This window comes from Mandrillus leucophaeus, unplaced genomic scaffold (assembly GCF_000951045.1).
Source record: "Mandrillus leucophaeus isolate KB7577 unplaced genomic scaffold, Mleu.le_1.0 Scaffold61, whole genome shotgun sequence".
In the NCBI taxonomy this organism is placed as follows: Eukaryota; Metazoa; Chordata; class Mammalia; order Primates; family Cercopithecidae; genus Mandrillus; species Mandrillus leucophaeus.
Genome location: NW_012106586.1, coordinates 3,417,865 through 3,437,718, shown reverse-complemented (window position 1 = coordinate 3,437,718; position 19,854 = coordinate 3,417,865). Strand labels below are relative to the sequence as shown.

Sequence of the window (19,854 nt, the reverse complement as noted above, 5' to 3'; positions counted from 1 at the left end):
CATTATTGCTGAGTTAAAAACATTTACAGGATAATTAAAATGCCCCTTTTCAAACATGTTCCTTACAAAATAAATGCCCTGAAACTCAAAAAAATAAATAAAAATAAAAGAAAAATTTAAAAAATAAGGAAAACAGGACAATATGGAGTTCGTGGCAAGCTCCAGCAGGAGAACCAAATGCAAGGCCCTCACATCAGAGTATTAAATGCACTGTATTACCAAGACCTGGTAGAGATCATAGAGAACCAGGGCATGCAAAGCTCCCCAGAATGAGCTAAGTTCTGTCAGTCAAGTTATTAATTCAAACTAGCAGCAGTCGACCATAAAACAGAAATGGGACATTCAAGATTGAGCCAGAGTAGAACCACAGGACACAAGTGAGCCCGTGAGCAGGAAGCCCAGACCTCCAAGTCACACCCAAGGGCTTCGGTGCCCTCCCCTGTGTGCCTAGGTGACACAGGCAGCAGACTCATACACCCAGGGGAAGGAGGAAGGAAAGCCTGAGCTTGGTTTTCCTGATGGATCAGCTCAGCACATGGTGTTAGTCAAAAATGGACTGTGTGTGCTGCAGCAGTATTCGGGATGGGCCTCAGAGACAGTGGAAAGGAAATCTCCCCAGCAGGTGGCGCTGTGGGCAGGACACCAGTTCATGACGCTGGGTAGCTTGATCTGAAATGCGTGCAGATGTGTGGGCAGTGGCCAACAGCCTGGTTGTATGGTCAAGGTACTGAAATGGAAAGAACTGGAAGATGAGGAAGAAGATCTGGATAAAGGCCATGTGGGTAGAAATTCGGGAGTAGGCACCGAGTGAAGATTCCTGTATCTCTTGTTAACCCCCACTGGAACGTTTCTCACCAAAAGAGACACTGAACACAAAGCAGACAAAATCCGCGAGCCTGCATCACCGAGAGTCCACCCAGAATTATCAGCCTGATGGACCTCATACATCATCGCATCTGACCAGGGGACGCACTTGACAGTGAAGGATGTCGAGCGTGGGCCCGTTGATGGGATTCAATGGTCACATCACATATCACACCACCCAATGGAGGTCCATCCCACTGAACGCAGGGGCCAGCCTTTTCATGGCACACTGAAGCACAAGCTTGCCAGACACTGAAAGGATGGTCATACTCCACAACACAGTACACTTATAAATCAGAGGCCTCTAGATGGCAGTGGGATCCCGAGAAGGAGGACATATGGGCTTAGGCGCCTAGGGCTGGAGGCAAGAAAAGCACTACTTAATGATCACCGCCAGCAGCCCAGGGGAACTTTGTGCTTCCCATTCTGCACCAATGGACACTGCAGGGCTGGGGGTCTGAAATGGGACACACACTTACTAGGAACAAGGCAAAGGTCCCACTGAACTGCAAGTTCTGGATGCCACCATGGTACTTTGGACTCACGTTACTATGGAACAGAAAATGGAAAGAGGAATCTCCATGCTGGCAGAGGAAACTGACTCCAGCCAGCAGGAAGAGGTAAGACTGTGTTCATGCAAAGAAGGCAGAAGGAACCCAGGTGATCCATTCAGGATCCTTGCACTTGTAACCCTACCTGGCGCTTCCTCCTGGGAGGAGCCAGGTAGCTTAATTACCTACCTTAATTCATACTTGCTGTGCTAATTCTCTGTGTGCGTGTGCCCTCACACATGTGCAGCACCTGCTGACACTTCCTAGTGTGTCTAACCTCTTACTGCAAACTCTTTCTCATGGTGGGCGCAGGGGGTTGTTCTCTGCACCTTGTTTTAGAAAAGTTCCCTTGTAGAACAATTTTATGTTTTCTTTTGCTGTGCCCCTGGCCAACACTGGGGTTCTAATTTCTCCCTAACACATTTGTTTGTTTTGTTTTCTTACTATTTGGAGCCCCAGGCACATGGCAAGCTATTTCTTAGGATTGGCGAGCACAGGTTTTCTATCCAACTTTTACGGGATTTGACAATCCTTTGAACATCCCAGCGTTTATTCTGAGGTCTCAGTTCTAGCTCATTGCATCAGGTTGGCCTGAAACACATTTCCATGTATGGGCAGCATTAAACTCTAGCCTCTAGCTCTATGCATTCTCCCTCTGACTCTCTCAGCTCCTAACACCTAGGGAAGACTGCTGATTCGTTCAAGCATGGCATGTTTTAAAATACATATATATTTTAAATATAAATATATACATATATATACATGCATACACACATACTTGGTTATACTCTATCCAACATTTGTATGTGTTTATAGCAAGTTGGGTAGCTAATTTTACCTCCTACTGTCATTTGCAAGGACTCTCTTAAGAATTTTTAGTCTTCATTTTAATTGTCCCTTCATTACTACAACACCTACCACATTTCACGTCCCCCCAGCCTACCCCAATGTATCCTCAAATGTATTCCGAATGAATAAACAGTAACACACATAAACTTTGACCAGGTATAGGTGAAAAACCAAAAAGAAGAACCAGATAGATATTGAAGATATTAGTTACAAGAAATGGGGTAGACAATGTTGCACGCAGAGCAATGACTGTACACTCCACTCTTGATTTATATATTACCCTATCAAAATAACTCCATGAGTCCCAGTGCAGGAATGCTAGTTATAACTTCCCTGCCTGCCTTACAGGTTGTTGAGAGGCTCACATGAAAATTTAAAAAACAAATAAAAGTACAGTGTAAGATGTTGATAGTAATATAATTTTAATTAATTTTGTATCATTACCAAAGTAAGATACTAACATTTGCCCTCTAATTTTATTTCTCATGCAATTAATCTAAACCTAAATTTCTCCTCTAATTTTACATGTTGTGCAATTAAATGCCCAAATGCTGGCATTGAACTTCTCCAATTGGTACTCTTCCAATTAAAGCCAAATTATTAAAGAATTTCAAAATCATATCAATGTGCTTTCTACTTTCTACTTTCTTGGTTATACTCTATCCAACATCTGTATGTGTTTATAGCAAACTGGGTAGCTAATTTTACTTCCTACTGTCCTCAGAGAGGAGTTGTTGAAGATGTCAGCAATAATTGTATATTTCTCAACTTCTCCCCTGAGTTCTATCAGTTTTTGTTTCTGTATTTTAAAGATCTGCTGTTGACAGTAGCCACATATTTAAGATTATTAAGTCTTCTTGGGGAAATGATCCCAATATCATTATGTGATGTCCCATTTACCCCTAATAATAATCCTTGTTCCGAAGTCTACTTTTATGTAACGGTCATTCCTTACTTTGATTTGTGTTTACAAGTTTTTCCTTCTAATTTTAACTTTTCAGGTCTATGTATTTAAAGAGAATTTATTTTGGACAGCATATGGTTGTCTTGCTTTCTTATCCAATTTTACAATCTTTGACTTTTAACTAGGGTGTTTAGATCATTTACATTCAATGTAATTGTTGATGTGGCTGAATTTAAACCTTCCATCTGACAAAGATTCTTTGCTTGGCCAAACTTTAGTCAGGCTTCTGAACCTTCTGCTCGGCCCATCTGTGCACCGTCTTTGTAAAATTCAGTTTCTAGCAAAGACCCCTGCTAAATGTGTTTAACAAGAATTCCTTGCCATCCTCAAAATTTGTCTATCCTCAATATCTCATCAGGTTCCTAACTGTCCACCACCCCCTAGATGACATCAGATCACCCTGGCTATCTTCAGCAAGAATCCTCCTAGGCGTCAGCCAGAATTCTCCTAACCCCTGAGGTCCTCCTCTTAGTACTTTTCCATCCACTGACCCTCTCACTGATTCTTGGCCGTAAGTCCCCACTTGCTATATTCAGAGTTGAACCCAATCTCTCCCCACTACTGCAAGATGCTGTTACAGTGGCTCCTCCACCTTCTGCAATGGTCCTGAATAAAAATCTTTACCATGCTTTAACAAGTCTTATTAAACAATTTTTTCTTTAACACATCCTGTTAGTGGTTTTCTATTTGTCCCATCGGTTCTTTGGTCCAAAAGCTCTTTTTCTGCTTTCTTTCAGTTATTTGTTATGATGTCATTTCATCTCCATAACTGGTTTTTATTCTTTTTACATTTTTCATAGTAGTTGCTCTAGAGCTTACTATATATATATATATACATCTTTAGCTTATCACATCTCCCTTCGAATAATAGTAAAGAACTTCATGCATAGAGTGAGAACACTGTAACTTTAGAATAATGTGATAGTTCATTTTATGTGTCAACCTGACTGGGCTAGGACATGCCCAGAGCTGCTGAAACATTATCTCTGGGTGAGTCTGTGAGAGGGTGCTTCTGAAAGACATCAGCACTAGAACCAGTGGACTGAGTAAATAAAGATCCACCCTCACCAATATGGGTGGGCATCATCCAATCCATTGAGAACCTGAACAGAACAAAAAAGTGGAGGAAGGATGAATCTTCTCTCTCTCTCTTCTTAAGTTGGGACATCCATCTTCTCCTGCCCTCAGACATTAGAGCTCCTGGTTCTCAGGCTTTCAGACTCCAAGGCTTACACCTGTACCACCTTCCCAATCCCAGGTCCTCGGGTCTTTGGCAATGGACTGGGAGTTACACCATGAGCTAGGCACAATGAGTTACACCACTGGCTTGCCTGCGTCCCCAGTGTCTGTGTCCGTAATTGTGTGAGCCAAATTTCATAATAAATCTCCTCGTATATCTACATATCCTGTATGTTCTATTTCTCTGGAGATCCTCTAATATAAACAGTATATTTCCATTTTCTTCTTCCATGCTTTGTCCAATGTTGTCAAATATTTTACCTCTTATAAACCCAATATTACTATTGTTTTTGCTCTGGACAATTATCATTTAATGTAATTAAAAATAAGAAAAAATATAACATATTTATTCTCTTTTACCATTTCAGGGTTTCTTCATTTCTCTGTTTAGATCCCAACTGCCATCTGATGCCCCTTCTGCCTAAGAACTTCCCTTCATTTCTTACAGTGCACATCTGTGGCAATAAATTCCCTTAGCTTTTGTTTGTCCAAAACATTATTTATTTGGCCTTTAATTTAAAAAGATATTTTTGCTGGGTATAGAATTATGCATCCACAGGGTTTGAGCTTTCTTTTTGATATTTTAAAAATGTTATTTCACTGTCTTAATGACTTTCATAGTCTCTGACAAGAAGTCTGCTGTTATTCTTACTCTTGTTCCTCTGTTTGTAATGTTTCATTTTCTTTAAACTATGGCTGCTCGTAAGACTTTCCCCTTTACCTTGGGTATTTCAGCAACTTGAGTCCAGTGTTTCTAGAACTTGGAGGGTTCTTAAAATAAAAAAATCCTGCTTGGGGTTCTCTGAGATTCTTGGATCTGTTTGTCTTATTAGTTGTTTCCTGTCTTTCATTAATTTTGGATAATTCTCAGCAACTGTGCCTTCTAGTATTTTTTTCTGGACAGTATCTTCTCTTTTCCTTCTGGGTTTCCAATTACAAGTGTGTTAGACTACTGATACTGTTCCATAGTTCTTCGATGCTCAGTTTTGTCATCCCTCCCCTTCCCCACCCCACTTTTCTCTTTCCTTGTCTCTTCTTTCGTTCCATTGTTCCTTTCTATAGTCTGTTGATTTAGCTCTCATTATTTTCTCAGCTACATCCAGTTTGCTAATAAATCCAATTTGTTTTTACATTTCCAACAGTTTCCATTTAACTCTTAAAAACTTGTTTCCTTATTTCTGTTGATATTTTCCATTAAGTCCATGTGTGTGGTCCACTTTTCTCAATACATTTTTCAATATATTAATCACAGTTATTTTTAAGTTCCCATATCTAAGTTATCTGAGTCTGTTTCCATTGACTGCTGATTGCTTTATCTCTTGATTTACAACAGGTCACTCTTTCTTGCCTTTTTTGTCTCATAATTTTGTGCTGAATGCTGGATATCATTTGCAAAGCAGTAGAGACTAAACCGTATTTCTTGTCCAGAAATGAATTTGCATGTTCTTCTAGCAAGCCATTACTAAGGCAGACTGAGTCAACCTAGTTAGGGTTTGAGGGAGATGGCTGCTATTGTCATCTGATACACCACGCATCAAAATCCCCTAGCCATGGGCTGCTGTCTTGTGCCCAGTGTGCTAGATTTTTTTCAGCGTTCCTGGCCTACCCTGTAGTTCCTTGACATTTATATCACAAAAGTGACACAAGTTCCTCTTTACATTCTTGCTCTCTGGAGATGACTGCTATTGCTATGTTACTAGGTGCTAGGCTCCTTGCTCTCCCTGGCCCAGCCTAAATTTTAGGAATGATCCATATACCTGGACCTCAGAGTGGGGCCTTCTCAGGATCTGTGCCTCTCTTCTCCAAGGCAACTAAACTCTGCCTGACATTTGTCCCTGTCTTGGGCATGAAAGAGTTCCTATCCCTGATGCAGCAGAAACAGAACTTTGCTTTGCATCAGTGAAAGATCATGAGCCTAAGAGGCTGTCCTGCTTTTGCTATTACCCTTTGTCCCAGAAGCAGAGGATCTTGCTGGTCACAGGGCAGGAAAGAGGGCTTCCTAGACCTCTGCCAGAAGCAGATCTTTGCTGAGTCCTACGGGCTTGAGGTTTTGTTGCCCTCCTGGGAACTCTGTCATAGGAGAGAAGGCTGTGGGGAAGCAGGTGTCACATCATGCTTGTCTCCCAGTGGCAGCTGAGATTACCTCCCGCAGGACAGCACAATCAGAAGAGGTTCTGTCTAGTCTCCAGGCTTGCTCGTAAGCTGTCTTAAGAGTACCCAGTGGAGGACTATCGAAAACAGCTTATGAATAAGTGTAACCTTCCCCTTGTATCTGGGGTGCCTGGTTATTCTAAACTGATGCATGATCCCATGATTCAACCTTAAGAATGCATTACAATTTTTGCTGAATTCTTCTTATGCACTTCTATGGCGGTTACCTGTTCACCCTGTGCTCCGCTAAATGTGAAACAGTTCAAGTGTCCTGTCTACTCTCAGACGGGCTTGTCACTCTTTGCGATTTAAGAAAAGTTATTGCTTTGTAGATCATCTGGCCTTTTTTCTTTCTTAAAATAGAAGCAATGTTCTCTTATATCCTAATTGGAAAAGAAACTCCACCTCCACAGTAAGAACAAGGATAATGTATCAGCTTCTTCTTTTGTTAAGACATTGAGCTGGTAACTATTTTCACAAAAAAAGAAAGGAATAGTAAACAGAATTTTTTTTTTTTTTTTGAGACGGAGTCTCGCTTTGTCTCCCAGGCTGCAGTGCAGTGGTGCGATCTTGGCTCACTGCAACCTCTGTCTTCCGGGTTCAAGTGATTCTTCTGCCTCAGCTTCCCGAGTAGCTGGGATTAGAGGCACCCACCACCACACCTGCCTAAGTAAACTGATATTCTTGATGAGTGAACATATGAGTACACGCTTAAGAATTTCGGTGTGCAGACCCCAAAGTGAGCGGACTATTTTGGAAAAAAAAGCCCCCCCCCCACTATATTAACATGGATAACAGCTTTCATGCATAGAATATACTGTAATGGGGCATATAAATTCAACTGAAACCCACAACTGTGATCATTCCCCACTGCAGTAAGGGTTCATGGGATGTACAGTAACATGTTAACTGCATTAAGTCTTTATTACATATTTTAAAACTATATTACTGGTAGTTAGAGGTAGTTGACTATACAAAATTAACTGAATAGATTTTGTGGATTTCTTTTCCACTATGCAGCCATTAAAGACTGACCTTTGAGCTTTCAGAACAACCACAGTTTGCAGAACCTGACAGTGTTTAATGATTCTCTCTTCTAGTCCTTATATGCTGGTAACCTCTGCTCTGACTGCTGCATGCCAGGTAATTAGAACACAGTGCATGATAGCACCAAAACACGTGGCACAGACTATATTATACACACAAAACTACATGTGTGTATACTGCAGATGTTTGGCTTTTTAACCATGTTTTACTTGTATGTATGAGTTTTGCCCTCAGAACGAAAGTGATCCAAGCAAAAGTAGCCAGGGCCCATAGAGTAGAGTGACACAATGCTGGCCCAAGCCCTGCCTCTGACCTTTCCCCTCAGTGTGCCCTTTTCATTCTGAAGGACAAGGGCTATGTCTGCCTGCCTCCACTTTACAGCACTCTGCTTGGAGTCAAGTGCCTACTGACAACTCCCTAAAGACACTCACTAACATAACATTCCCACCGCCAAAGGAAGGGCCTCGGCTTCCTAAACTCCTCACTTGGCACACTGCCTTCTGGAGCCACACTGCTTCTTTTTAAAGCTTTATTAGAAGCTGTGATTTGCGGGGAGGGAAGGAAGAAAGACCACATAAAATTCAGTCAACCGCATTTCACTGGGACAAATGTTCACACTTTCTTTGCTCTTTGAAACGTGGTCTGTATGTTTCCACAGGATGGGAGACAGAGAGGTACAGTGAAGCAGCAGTGGACCAGGACTTGGGGAACCGGGGTTCTAGTCCAAGTTCTGCCACTAATACTACACGACTCTGTGCAAGTTTCTTCATCAGGGTGGGCCTCAGTTTCTTCTCCTGCAGAACAGATTTGCTCTCTTGGGTTCCCTCCAGCTCTGGTACGCTTTCCCTTTCAGTGAGACACTCAGATGGCTTTCAGAAACTACCATATCGGATTCACCTACTCTCCAAACATGCAGTGTGTCTTCATGATGCTTTAGCTAGTGGAAATGCAAAAACTGAACAAACAAAAATAAAACAAACTCCCTTCCTCAAGATGCTAATGGTTTAGTGGCAGAGACAGGCGTATAAATCAAGTTACAACACAGTGTGACAAGCACTACATTAAAGGTATGTCTCATTCCTGGAAATTAAAACACAACTAGAAAGACTCCATTCTCAGCAGGGAATGGGGAGAAGACACGGCATCACAGACCCCCTAGCATCCTGCTCAGCATAGGGAAGCTATTCAACAGGTGTCTGAGGATGGAAGAGTGATGCTCTCACACGAGGCTTAGAAGCAGCATTCCACCATTTTAAAACATCACTTGGCTTCTGCTATACAGCCTCAACAACTAAATAATAAGTCTCCCAGAAAAAGGCAACTTTGTGTCTATGGAATAATGTAATGAAACACCTTTGTCAAGTACCTATTTTTAGAAGACATTCTGGGACACAGTTTGTCTTTCAAGGGCCATAAAATGGCACCTAAAGATCCTCCAGGTGGAAGCTAATATGGTTCTAACTGAAAAGGCAAGGATTCGAAGTCTAGGTCGAGATTTCTCTCCACCGGGGTTTTCACCATTAGCTCCTGTCTTGCAGTTTCTCTGCTGTGGGAAGAAACCTCGAAGTGAGTAAAAGTGAAGAACAACGTATCATGGGTGGGGATACAGAAGTGGTGTGAGAGCCTGTGAAGATCAAGACTTTGGTCTCCCCTGTTCTTCTCTTCTAGCCATGGACAGGGTAAAGGGGGCTCTGAAAAAAGCTGCTGTTCTACAACTTACCGCCTTCTACATATCTATACTTCAATTAATTGTTACGCTCTGTGTTATGTTCATTTCAGTTCAGACTTTTTAAAGTTAAATAAACTACTAAATTCCTATTAGACATAAAATATTTTAAAAATATACCCATATTTTATTTCTAAGTCCCTTTAGGCCATGCTGTCCATTTAACTAGATACTCAGAACATGTGGGACTGAAGAATACATTTAATATTTGAACCTACATCTGTTTTATAGTCCTTTATTATGCATAAAAACTTATTCTCATGCACATTACTAACCCAGGAACCTCCGAGATGTTTTGACTAGGAGCTATTTTCCTTCCCTGTTTTGCCCAGCCAGATAAAATCAGCTACTTAATAAAAAACTTCTTAAGATAAATGGAACCTTGGAGATCTAGCATAACTTTATTTTACAATCAAAGATCAAGACAAAGAGACCCAAAATCTCCTGCGTCCTGGAGTAGACACTAGAATCTCGGTCTCTTATTTCCATTGGTGCTCTGCCCACCACACCCTCCTTGTAAACACTTCCTGCAGGTCCCATTTATAAATACGCCAATAAGCCAAGGCTACTTCATTTCTGTGTCTTACTAGGATAAAAAGGCAGCCAAGGAGGGGAAAGTTGTCTGCTTTGGTATCCAAGGAATCTTTGACTTCTAATACTATGCTTCTACTCATTCTTTTTCCCTCTATCCCAGCAGGTCCCTCCCCATTCTTAACCCTCTAAGCACCTGATTATTTGTCATGCAGAGTCAGCTCTGACCAAAAAGGAAGGAAGTGGTTTACACTTCCAAGGTTCCTTTTATATCGGATTTTATTATCTTATTAAACAGACGGTTTCGTCTGGTCCTTCAACTCCTGACACTACCTTGTTGCTGACTGCATGCATAAACTTCAGACCCCCTATCTTATTCTGTTTTGTATTTTTGATATACATGACTTTTTAATAACATGACTGACCTTTGGTTAACCACTGAATTGACCCAGATATTTGTATCTATCCCACTTCCCTGGCCAAGGATGCGATCCATCCACATCTCTGCAGACCATGATTCAGTACGACATCTGATAAGTCAAATTCCATCTGATGTCTGACAGGAAGCTGTGTGCATAAGACTAGAATATATACCCAGCCTCCAAGGAGACTTACAGAAATGCTGCTGCGGGCAAACTAAGGAAAACAGTAGTTTAAGGTGATATTTCAGACAAGGAAGAACAACAATCTCCATTTCCTTGATTTGGGATTAAATGTAATCTACTTTCCATTTAAGGCTGCAGCATATGCTAAGCATATTTCTCCATTAAAATCAGACAAGCAGGTTGTGTATGGCATGTGTGTATGTGCATAACCTTAGCTCATTTATAGGAAATCCTTTCAAAAGTTATATAATTTGAAACGGAAGATTAAAGAAATAGAATCCAATAAACACAGCACCTAGACTAGGCCTCTCCTTTGTTTCAAATCCACAGAAATGATGAAAAAGATGTACAATCAAAATATGTGCAACAATACTACAGGATTACAAATAATAGATAACCTCCAAAGTTGAAAGGCAACAGAATGAGATTAAAGGAAGAAACCACAAGTCAAAAATATGACAGGAAGGACTGTGGCCATGAGATGTGTGGTTGGAGAACCATAATGAAAAGATCTAGGCAATTTACATCAGAGAAACATAAATGGCAGCCAATCATCAAACTATCCTTTGAAAGAACTGTATCTAATAAAACCAGGAATATGTATACTATTGACCCTAGCATTTCCATCCTTATTCTGAGAAACATTCTCACTTGTGCACAAGAATTCGTGTACAAGAATGTTCACAGCAGCAGTATGACATAGAGATAAATTGGAAATGACTACCAATAGGAGAAAGGCAGCTGTTAAAAGAAACAAAATAAATATATATATGGAGTGACCTCCAAAACATAGCAATGAATGAAAAATACAAAGTTCAGAATTACAGCATGCCATTTAGTAAAAAGTACTATGCAGTCCTACATATATATATGAGAGATGGGGTGGGGTGGGGGGTGGGAGATAGAAGGAGAGGGAAAAGGAAGAAGGAGAGGAGAGAGAGAGAGAAGGGAAGAAAAAGAGGAGAGAAATAGAGAAAGAGAGTGTGAGAGAGAGAGAAAGAGAGAGAGACAGAGAAGGAAACATGTCTAATTCATAATAATGGATTACCTCTAAGTGGGGAGGAACAGAGCTGAGACTCAAAAGGTACTTTACTTGCAAATGTGTTGCAAGTTTTAAAAAGACATATATATTCAGGTGTTATGTGCATAATCAATATTTTGATTTTGTACAAACAATTAGAAGATACTGGATATATCAATAACAAACCATCACAGGAAAAAATTGTAATAAAGTCAGCAATGGACAAGAAAGGATTAATTTTTTTAACAAAAAGAAGGCATTAATAGTGATTATGGCCTTCCAAATAATCACAGTAAGTGTTAATGGGCGAACTCACTATTATTGGCTAAGACTTTGCATTAGTCTGTTTTCACACTGCTATAAAGATACTACCGAGACTGGGTAATTTAGAAAGGAAAGGGGTTTAATTGACTCACAGTTTCACATGACTGGGGAGGCCTCAGGAACTTATAAACATGGCGGAAGGCAAAGGGGAAGCAAGGCACCTTCTTCACAAGGCAGCAGGAGGGAGAATGAATGCAGGAGGAACTACTAAACACTTAAAAAATCATCAGATGTCTTCAGAACTCACTGTCACAAGAACATCATGGGGGAGACTACCCCCCCATGATTCAGTCACCTCCACCTGGTCTCTCCCTTGACATGTGGGGATTATGGGGATTATGACTCAAGCTGAGATTCTGGGGGCGGACACAGCCAAACCACTTACAGAATGTGCCAAGCACTGTTAAGAATTCTACATATATTAATTCATTTAATTGTTATAACATGAGATAGAAACCATTAATATTTCCATTGTATAGGGAAGAAACAGGATAATAGTTAAGTAAACCGGAGAGACACCACACAGCCAGTTTATGCAGAGCCTAAATTCAACCCCAGGCAGCCTGGACTCAGTCCATGTCCTTTACCACTCACCAAACAGCCGCCACTGAACAAAGCAACACACAAACTGAGTTGTTTGGGTTTTGTAAGATAAATATTCAAGAATAGATCTAAAATGAAATAACTAGGAGTGATAAAAATGAAGAGATTAAAAGTATACACACCAGGAAAATGCTAACAACTAAAGGGAGTCAGGGTCTAAGACACAAGAGAAACTCAAGGTGAAGGCAACAAAAACAGATGGAGGTGAAGACACATACCATATTCAATTGGTAAAAAAAACCATTAAAAATGACAATTATGAACTTTTATTATCCTTTTGTAGAAGACCCAACATACTTTTCTCAGAAACCAACAAAGACCAAGATTTGAATACAATTAACAAGTATTTTTTTTTTTTTGTATTTTTTAGTAGAGACGGGGTTTCACTGTGTTAGCCAGGATGGTCTTGATCTCCTGACCTCGTGATCCACCCGTCTCGGCCTCCCAAAGTGCTGGGATTACAGGCTTGAGCCACCGCGCCCGGCCAACAAGTTTTAATTGATAGTTTTTTTAAATGTTATACATAAATGTGAGAACGCATATTTAAAAAAAAAAAAAAAAAACAAGGAAAAGTTGTAAGAAAAAACTATGAATTAGGTCACACAAAAAAGTTAACTGCAATCACACAGAAAATTACAATCACACAGTAAGCACAATACAGTTCAATTAGAAATGAACATGTAAAAATCAAGGGATATTGGTAAATTGTCTCCAGCATTTTCACCACTGAATCAGTCTGGCCCTGTTCTGGCTTCTGACCTTGGAGTACGTCAGGTGAGTCCTTTGACGGCACCCCAGGGACGCCGAGTCAATACTGATGACAACTGGAATGGCAGATCTCCAGCCTCCAGAAATAAAGAGCTGACCATCCCAGCCATGCAAACATATTCACTAATTAGGGGTCTTCTGTGCTGAAGGGAGGGGAAACCACCTCACAGGTATTGACTCATGTACAGCCCCGAAAACAGAGAATACAAACTGAGTGCCCAGCCAGAACACGGAAGAAAAGGAAGAGGATGACAAAGAGTAACTACTTTTGTGGGGGTTGGGGAAAGTGCAAAAAATACAAACAAAAAATAATCCCATATGGCTCCCAAAAATTTCATTCTGGGGTAAAAAGGAAAAAAATGCTATTAAAATGAATAAAAGTACAAATCATATATCTGATAAAGATCTGATACAGAATATATAAGGAACTCTTGAAACTCCATAATAAAGTATCCAATTTCTTAAAATGGGCACAAGATTTGAACAGACACTTCACTAAAGAAGTTATGCAGATGGCAAGCAAGCACATGAAAAATGCTCAACAGCATTAGTCATTAAGGAGAGGCAAATTAAAACCGCAGGAGATGTGACTGCACACTGATGAGAATGGCTAAACTTAAAAGACTGCCATACAGAGTGCTGATGAGAACATGGATAAACTGGAACTATCAGCCACTGCTCAAGAGAAATAAAATCATCTTTGGAAAATGGTTTGCAAGTTTCTTAAAAAGTTAAACATACACTTATCACATGATCCAGTCATTCTACTCCTAGGTATTTACCCAAAAGAAATAAAAGCATAAGCCCATATAAAGACTTGTATACAAATGTTCATGCAGCTTTATTTGTAACAGCCAAAAACCAGAAACAACCCAAGTGTCCATTAGCAGGTGAATGGATAAACAAACTGCATTGCATCCCTATAGTGAGGTACAATTCAATGATAACATGGAATGAACTACTGATACATGCAACAACAACAGAGATGAATCTCTATTTATGCTGAATGAAAGCCAGACAAAGACTACATACTGTATTATTCCATTTACATAACATTCTAGGAAACATAAACTAATCTATAGGGACAGAAAGCAGACCAGCGGTTATGCAAGGGTAGGAGAGAAACAAAAGGGAAAGATGACCAAGGGCCACGAGGAAACAACGATCACCAGTTCAACTACATTGATGGTTTCACGGGTGTAGACATATTTCAAATTACACATTTTAAATAAGCATAGTTTACTGTATGTCAACCATTCCTCAATAAAGCAGTTTCAAAATTAATCTGTGGGCCAGGCAAGGTGGCTCACACCTGTAATTCCAGCACTTTGGGAGGCAGAGGCAGGTGAATCACGAGGTCAGGAGATCGAGATCATCCTGGCTAACATGGTGAAACCCTGTCTCTATTAAAAATACAAAAATTAGCTGGGCATGGTGGCACGTACCCGTAATCTCAGCTACTTGGGAGGCCGAGGCAGGAGAATCGCTTGAACCAGGGAGTCAGAGGTTGCCATGAGCCGAGATCATGGCACTGCACATCAGCCTGGCAACACAGGGAGACTCTGTCTCAAAAAACGAACAAACAAAAAAACAAAACCGAATCTGTGGAGACAGATCATCTGAGTATGAAAAAGTAGGAGATCACCGAATGTTTATTTAATATGTGCATTCTAACATGAAGGTCAAGTAAAAGTAAGTCGACTGTTAGCCACCACACAGGACTAAATATCAAGATAAAAGAAATGAGAGAGGAAAGACACATTTAGCAACCAGATGGGCATAGCTCCAAAACAGTACTTAATAACAGGCCACCTCTGATGGGCATAATACAAACTAAGAAAAGTACTCCTCCTAGAGAATTGCCTCATCGAAGAGAATCTGCTTCACCAAGCTAATCCGAGTGTGCCACCTTCAACAGTCTGAACACAGAGAGCGCTTCTTCAAAAGGCCTGGAAATGCAGCGCGGCAGCCAAACAAGCAGATGGCGTGGCAAGCAGAAGCCCCACGTTCTTCAAGAGCTGAGGCCTCCGTAAGCCTCCAGTCCTTATTTTAAACATGAAAGCAGTAATATCTTCCTGGTTATCCCAAAAGGCTGTGGTGAGATGACACACCTGGAAGCCCCCAAAAAACTATGCAGCGGAACACAAATACTAAAATAAATGCTTGCCTGACAAGAAAATTTAACTATCTCCCCTCTTCACATTAATTGGATAGGAAGCAAAAGAAGCCATTTATCAGAACTACAATCAGCCTGTAACCCATCATGACACACAGGAAAAGCCCAAAAGCTATTTAACTTTTGTTTTCTAATGGAAGCATTTAACACTATAAATTTCCCCTTAAAGTAGTGCTTTAGGTGCATCACATACATTCTGATACATTATGCTTTCATTTTCATTCCATTCAAAGTATTTTGCCTTGTAAGCTCCTCTTTAACCATGGGTTTTCAGGATGTGATCATTAATTTCAAAATATTTTGGAATTTTTTGGGTATCTGATACTGATTTCTAGCTTAATTAAACGTGGTCAGAGAACACAGATATATTCCTGATAAATTACCCATAAAGTGAAAGTATGGAAATCAAGTTCAATTTTTCTATGGTAAATTAATACGTAATGATATGCCCAAGGTCAAGGCAAGCTAGGATTAGAGATCAATCTTCCAGCTTCTAATTCTGGTATAACAGCCCTTCTTCCACCTCTCAATACCATCTTAAAGCCAAAAGACGTGTTATTCTCTCCCTATCCTTTCAAAAGAAAAAAGAAAAGGAAAATTCCATATACATCCTCTCATTTGATTTTTATAATTCCATAGATCAGGCAAGATAGATGATAGTATTCTGCACATGAGGAAAGTGAAGCTCAAAGAAATAACTTGCCCTAGTAGTCTGCTATGTCTCATTACTCCTCAATTACCCCTTAAAATTAGAGCAAGACAGCTCACTGAAATCCATAAATAATTCAAAAACCTCATTTTAGCCACTATCACGATCACCACCACCTCAGTTCAGAATAAATTATAGTAAAACTGACTAGGTTTGCTTTGGGTTTTTGGGTTTTCTTGAGACGGAGTCTTGCTCAGTCGCCCAGGCTGGAGTGCAGTGGCACGATCTCAGCTCACTGCAAGCTCCGCCTTCTGGGTTCACACCATTCTCCTGCCTCAGCCTCCCCAGTAGCTGGGACTACAGGCACGTGCCACCACGCCCGGCTAATTTTTTTGTATTTTTAGTGGAGACGGGGTTTCACTGTGTTAGCCGGGATTTTCACGATCTCCTGACCTCATGATCCACCCGCCTCAGCCTCCCAAAATGCTGGAATTACAGGCATGAGCCACCGGCCATCTGACTAGGTTTAACTTTCTAAATCTTGACTTCTCATACCCATTCATTATTAGCAAGATTTGGATAACAAAGAACTGGTTAAATTCCAGGAAAGAAAAAGTAAATGAGCAAAAATGGAGGAAAATTGAGATCTCAGCTTAATAAGTCATAAACTACATAACCATGTTTTTCACACAAGAAAATTATTATGGAAATGAATATATCAAGTTTTTTTCTCTTTCAATGTCCTAAACTATTGATTAGGATCTAAAACTCTAAAATGTTACCTGTGGTTAATATTTATATATTAAAGCATATTAATATTAAATATTTGATACTCAAAAATATTAAAATATTTTATGCTATTTCTATTTCTAATTAAATTTCTACACTATGTTACAGGAATTAAATGGCTTTAAGGGTAAAAGGCACACACTCTTACCATATAATCGTTGACGATGGGTTGCAGAAATTCCCCTCAAGTAGCATCACCACTTTGGCTCAGTTATCAGTAAGAGTAACAGCAATCAAAACTAAAACTATAAAGAAAAGAAAAAAAGAATTAATTACCAGTAGGCAAAATGCATTCAAGTCTTCAAGAAAGTCTTAAATTCAAATTTCACATTTCAACAATTTCAAGGGAGCTCTAATCCCTGAACCAGTTCTTTTTTAATTATTTTAAGTAAGAAGCTAATAAGGTGTGTGAAATCCTGTATAATTCCAACCCCCTATTCTGGAAAAACCTCTGAAATTAACTTCAAGGACTCACAGTAAATAATAGCCAAAGGGCAGAAAAACAAAAAGTCAAGTTTAAGTATATTCAACTAAACTACTCAATTCATTTACTCAACACCACATATATTTTAGGTTTTGTTACTGCCTACGGACTGAATCAAATAATAGTAATCATTCACATAAGAACTGTACCTAATAAGAGCATTTGCATCAATTTCCCCCAACAATATTCAAATTTAATAAAAGTCTTGGTGATCATTTTATAAATATTCTAATAGTAGGTACAAGGATAAAATAGTAACAGATTTAATAACTGCCAAATAGACCTTAGAAAGTGTTTCCAGGACACTGGACATTAACAGCAAGGCTACAAAGCAAACTGATCAATGTTGTATACCAATGTGCTAGAGCTATGAGGTAACCAGAAGCATGATATAGTTTCCCACTCAGAATTATGTTCTACTTGGGAAGAACACATACAAGACAATTTTAGTGAACAGGCATCCGTTCACTCAACAGGAGTGTACCAAGCATCCTGTAGAAGTCAGCCCCTCTTTCAACACTGAACACATAAAAATGAGTAAGAAAATGCCTGTTTGTGAAGGCACTCAGTCTTGTGAGGGTAACAAATAAATGCAGATAATTTTAATACAATAAGGTAGATGCAAGAAAGCAAGAGAACAGCGGCCCAGAAGTGGGGTGGGGTGCAGCTTCAGGAAAGTCAAACAAGGGCGGGAGGCGTCAAGCTTGGGAAAGGAGGTCCAGGCATGAGAAAGCAGAAACTGTGCCATTTCATTATGGAAGAAAAGCAACTTTGAGTCTACTAACAGGAATTATCTGGACCTGCATCAATTCTATGTAGGCCCGTAGATTCTAAGAACTCACATAGTTAAGACCGCAACCATCCTTTTAACAGTACAAAAAACAAAACAAAACAAAACCAGAATGATCATTCAACGATACTCCATTTTATACATCCTAGTTTACTTATTTAAAACTCAAGTAGCACACGATTTTCTTCTGTTCCTTCAGAGCAGCTGTACAGCATGCTCTTGATGCTGAGTAAAAAAGAAAAGTGAGCTTTTTCTTAAGTACTTTGCGTAAGTGATCACCTTATTTCCAAATACAGAAAATTATCCCTGGGTTTAAGATTATCCAGGCCTAATTTTAAACCTCTACCTAGATCAGCTGATTCGACTTGATTTTGAGGGTAACAAGCACTATATATTTCACTTAAGAGATGGTTATATCCAGCTAACTGTGCCTAAGGACAAGGAAGATGTCCAACATCATATGTATTTCCCGGATGACCACTTCTGTTTAAGAATCACATGTTAACTCTTCCTTTTTGAAACACAATTATGAATTTTCCCATTTGTGTGAAAGGCTATGGACTTATCATTTTTGTTATTAGCTATTATTTGGTAAATGCTTTACTCAAGTCCAAGCATAGAGCTAACACCTCATATACATTTAACTTAGTCCTCACAGGCAATATCTCCATTTAAAAATGAAGAAAATAGGATCAAAAAGTGAGTTGTTGAGGATCACACAGGTAGGAAAAAAAGGAGTCAGGATGAGTCTGACTAGAAAGTAACTGTTCTTGCCAGGCATGGTGTGGCTCACACCTGTAATCCCAGCACTTTGGAAGGCTGAAGTGGGTGGATCACGAGCCCAGGAGTTTGAGACCAGCCTGGGCAACATGGCGAAACCCTGTCTCTACCAAATAAATAAAGGAAGGAAGGAAGGAAGGAAGGAAGGAAGGAAGGAAGGAGGAAGGAAGGAAGGAAGGAAGGAGTAAGTAAGTAATATCTACATTGGATTGTCTCCTTCTGGACACAGACACATGCATTTTTCCTTGCTGCTGAGCTGCTAACATTTCTAACATAAGTCAGGAACCATAAAAGTCTTGAAGAATTCACTAGACTTTGTTAATACGTAGCCTCATTTGACAGTGGAGAGTATATCAGTAACTCCTTTGAAGTCACAGAGTAAGGCTGCTAACTGGAAACACAGCACTTCTACGAAGAGGTACAATACTGGCCAGAACAGGGAAGCATGCTTCTGTACAACACCATCGCTCCAATTCTGTTTCCGTCCATGGCTACACTCTGAATGGTGCTGACAGTGCTCTCCTGTGGCTACTGTCCAGAAGCAGAATTGCCCTGTAACTTCCTACCTCTGGCCCTGCATCCGTTACGCTCCCCCTGACACAAATGCCCTCCTGTCGTCTAGTTTCCAGGTATCCAAAGGTCTCCTGCCTTCAAACTGCAACCTACTATGGCCTCCATCCATCCATGCCCTTACCTGCTCAATAAACACATATATATGTAGTTATGTGTCAGTCACTATGCCTGCCCCTCCCCCTGGAAAAAACAAAGCCCAATCCTGGACTCCCAAGAACCTCTCAGTCCACCAGAAGAAAAGTCTGTGGGGCCAGCCCACTGACAGGTGTATGTGGGGGATGCAGAGAGCACAAGGGAGAAGGTGGCTACAGCTGGAGGGGCAGCGGCAGGGACAGCTTCACAAGGCTGGTCACCGAATTTAAGCTGTAGT

The 19,854-nt window shown here is 40.2% G+C and overlaps 1 protein-coding gene across 1 annotated transcript in view; it reads right to left on the bottom strand.

The window, feature by feature from the left end:
* Positions 1-19,606, bottom strand: part of WASF3 (WAS protein family, member 3) — a 77,511-nt gene extending 57,905 nt beyond the window's left edge. The window contains exons 1-2 of the mRNA XM_011999959.1: positions 19,478-19,606; positions 17,006-17,102 (exon numbers count right to left, since the gene is read on the bottom strand). The gene's annotated coding sequence lies outside the window, so the exon portion shown is untranslated. The remainder of the gene's footprint in view (positions 1-17,005; positions 17,103-19,477) is intronic.
* Positions 19,607-19,854: the final 248 nt, after the last annotated feature.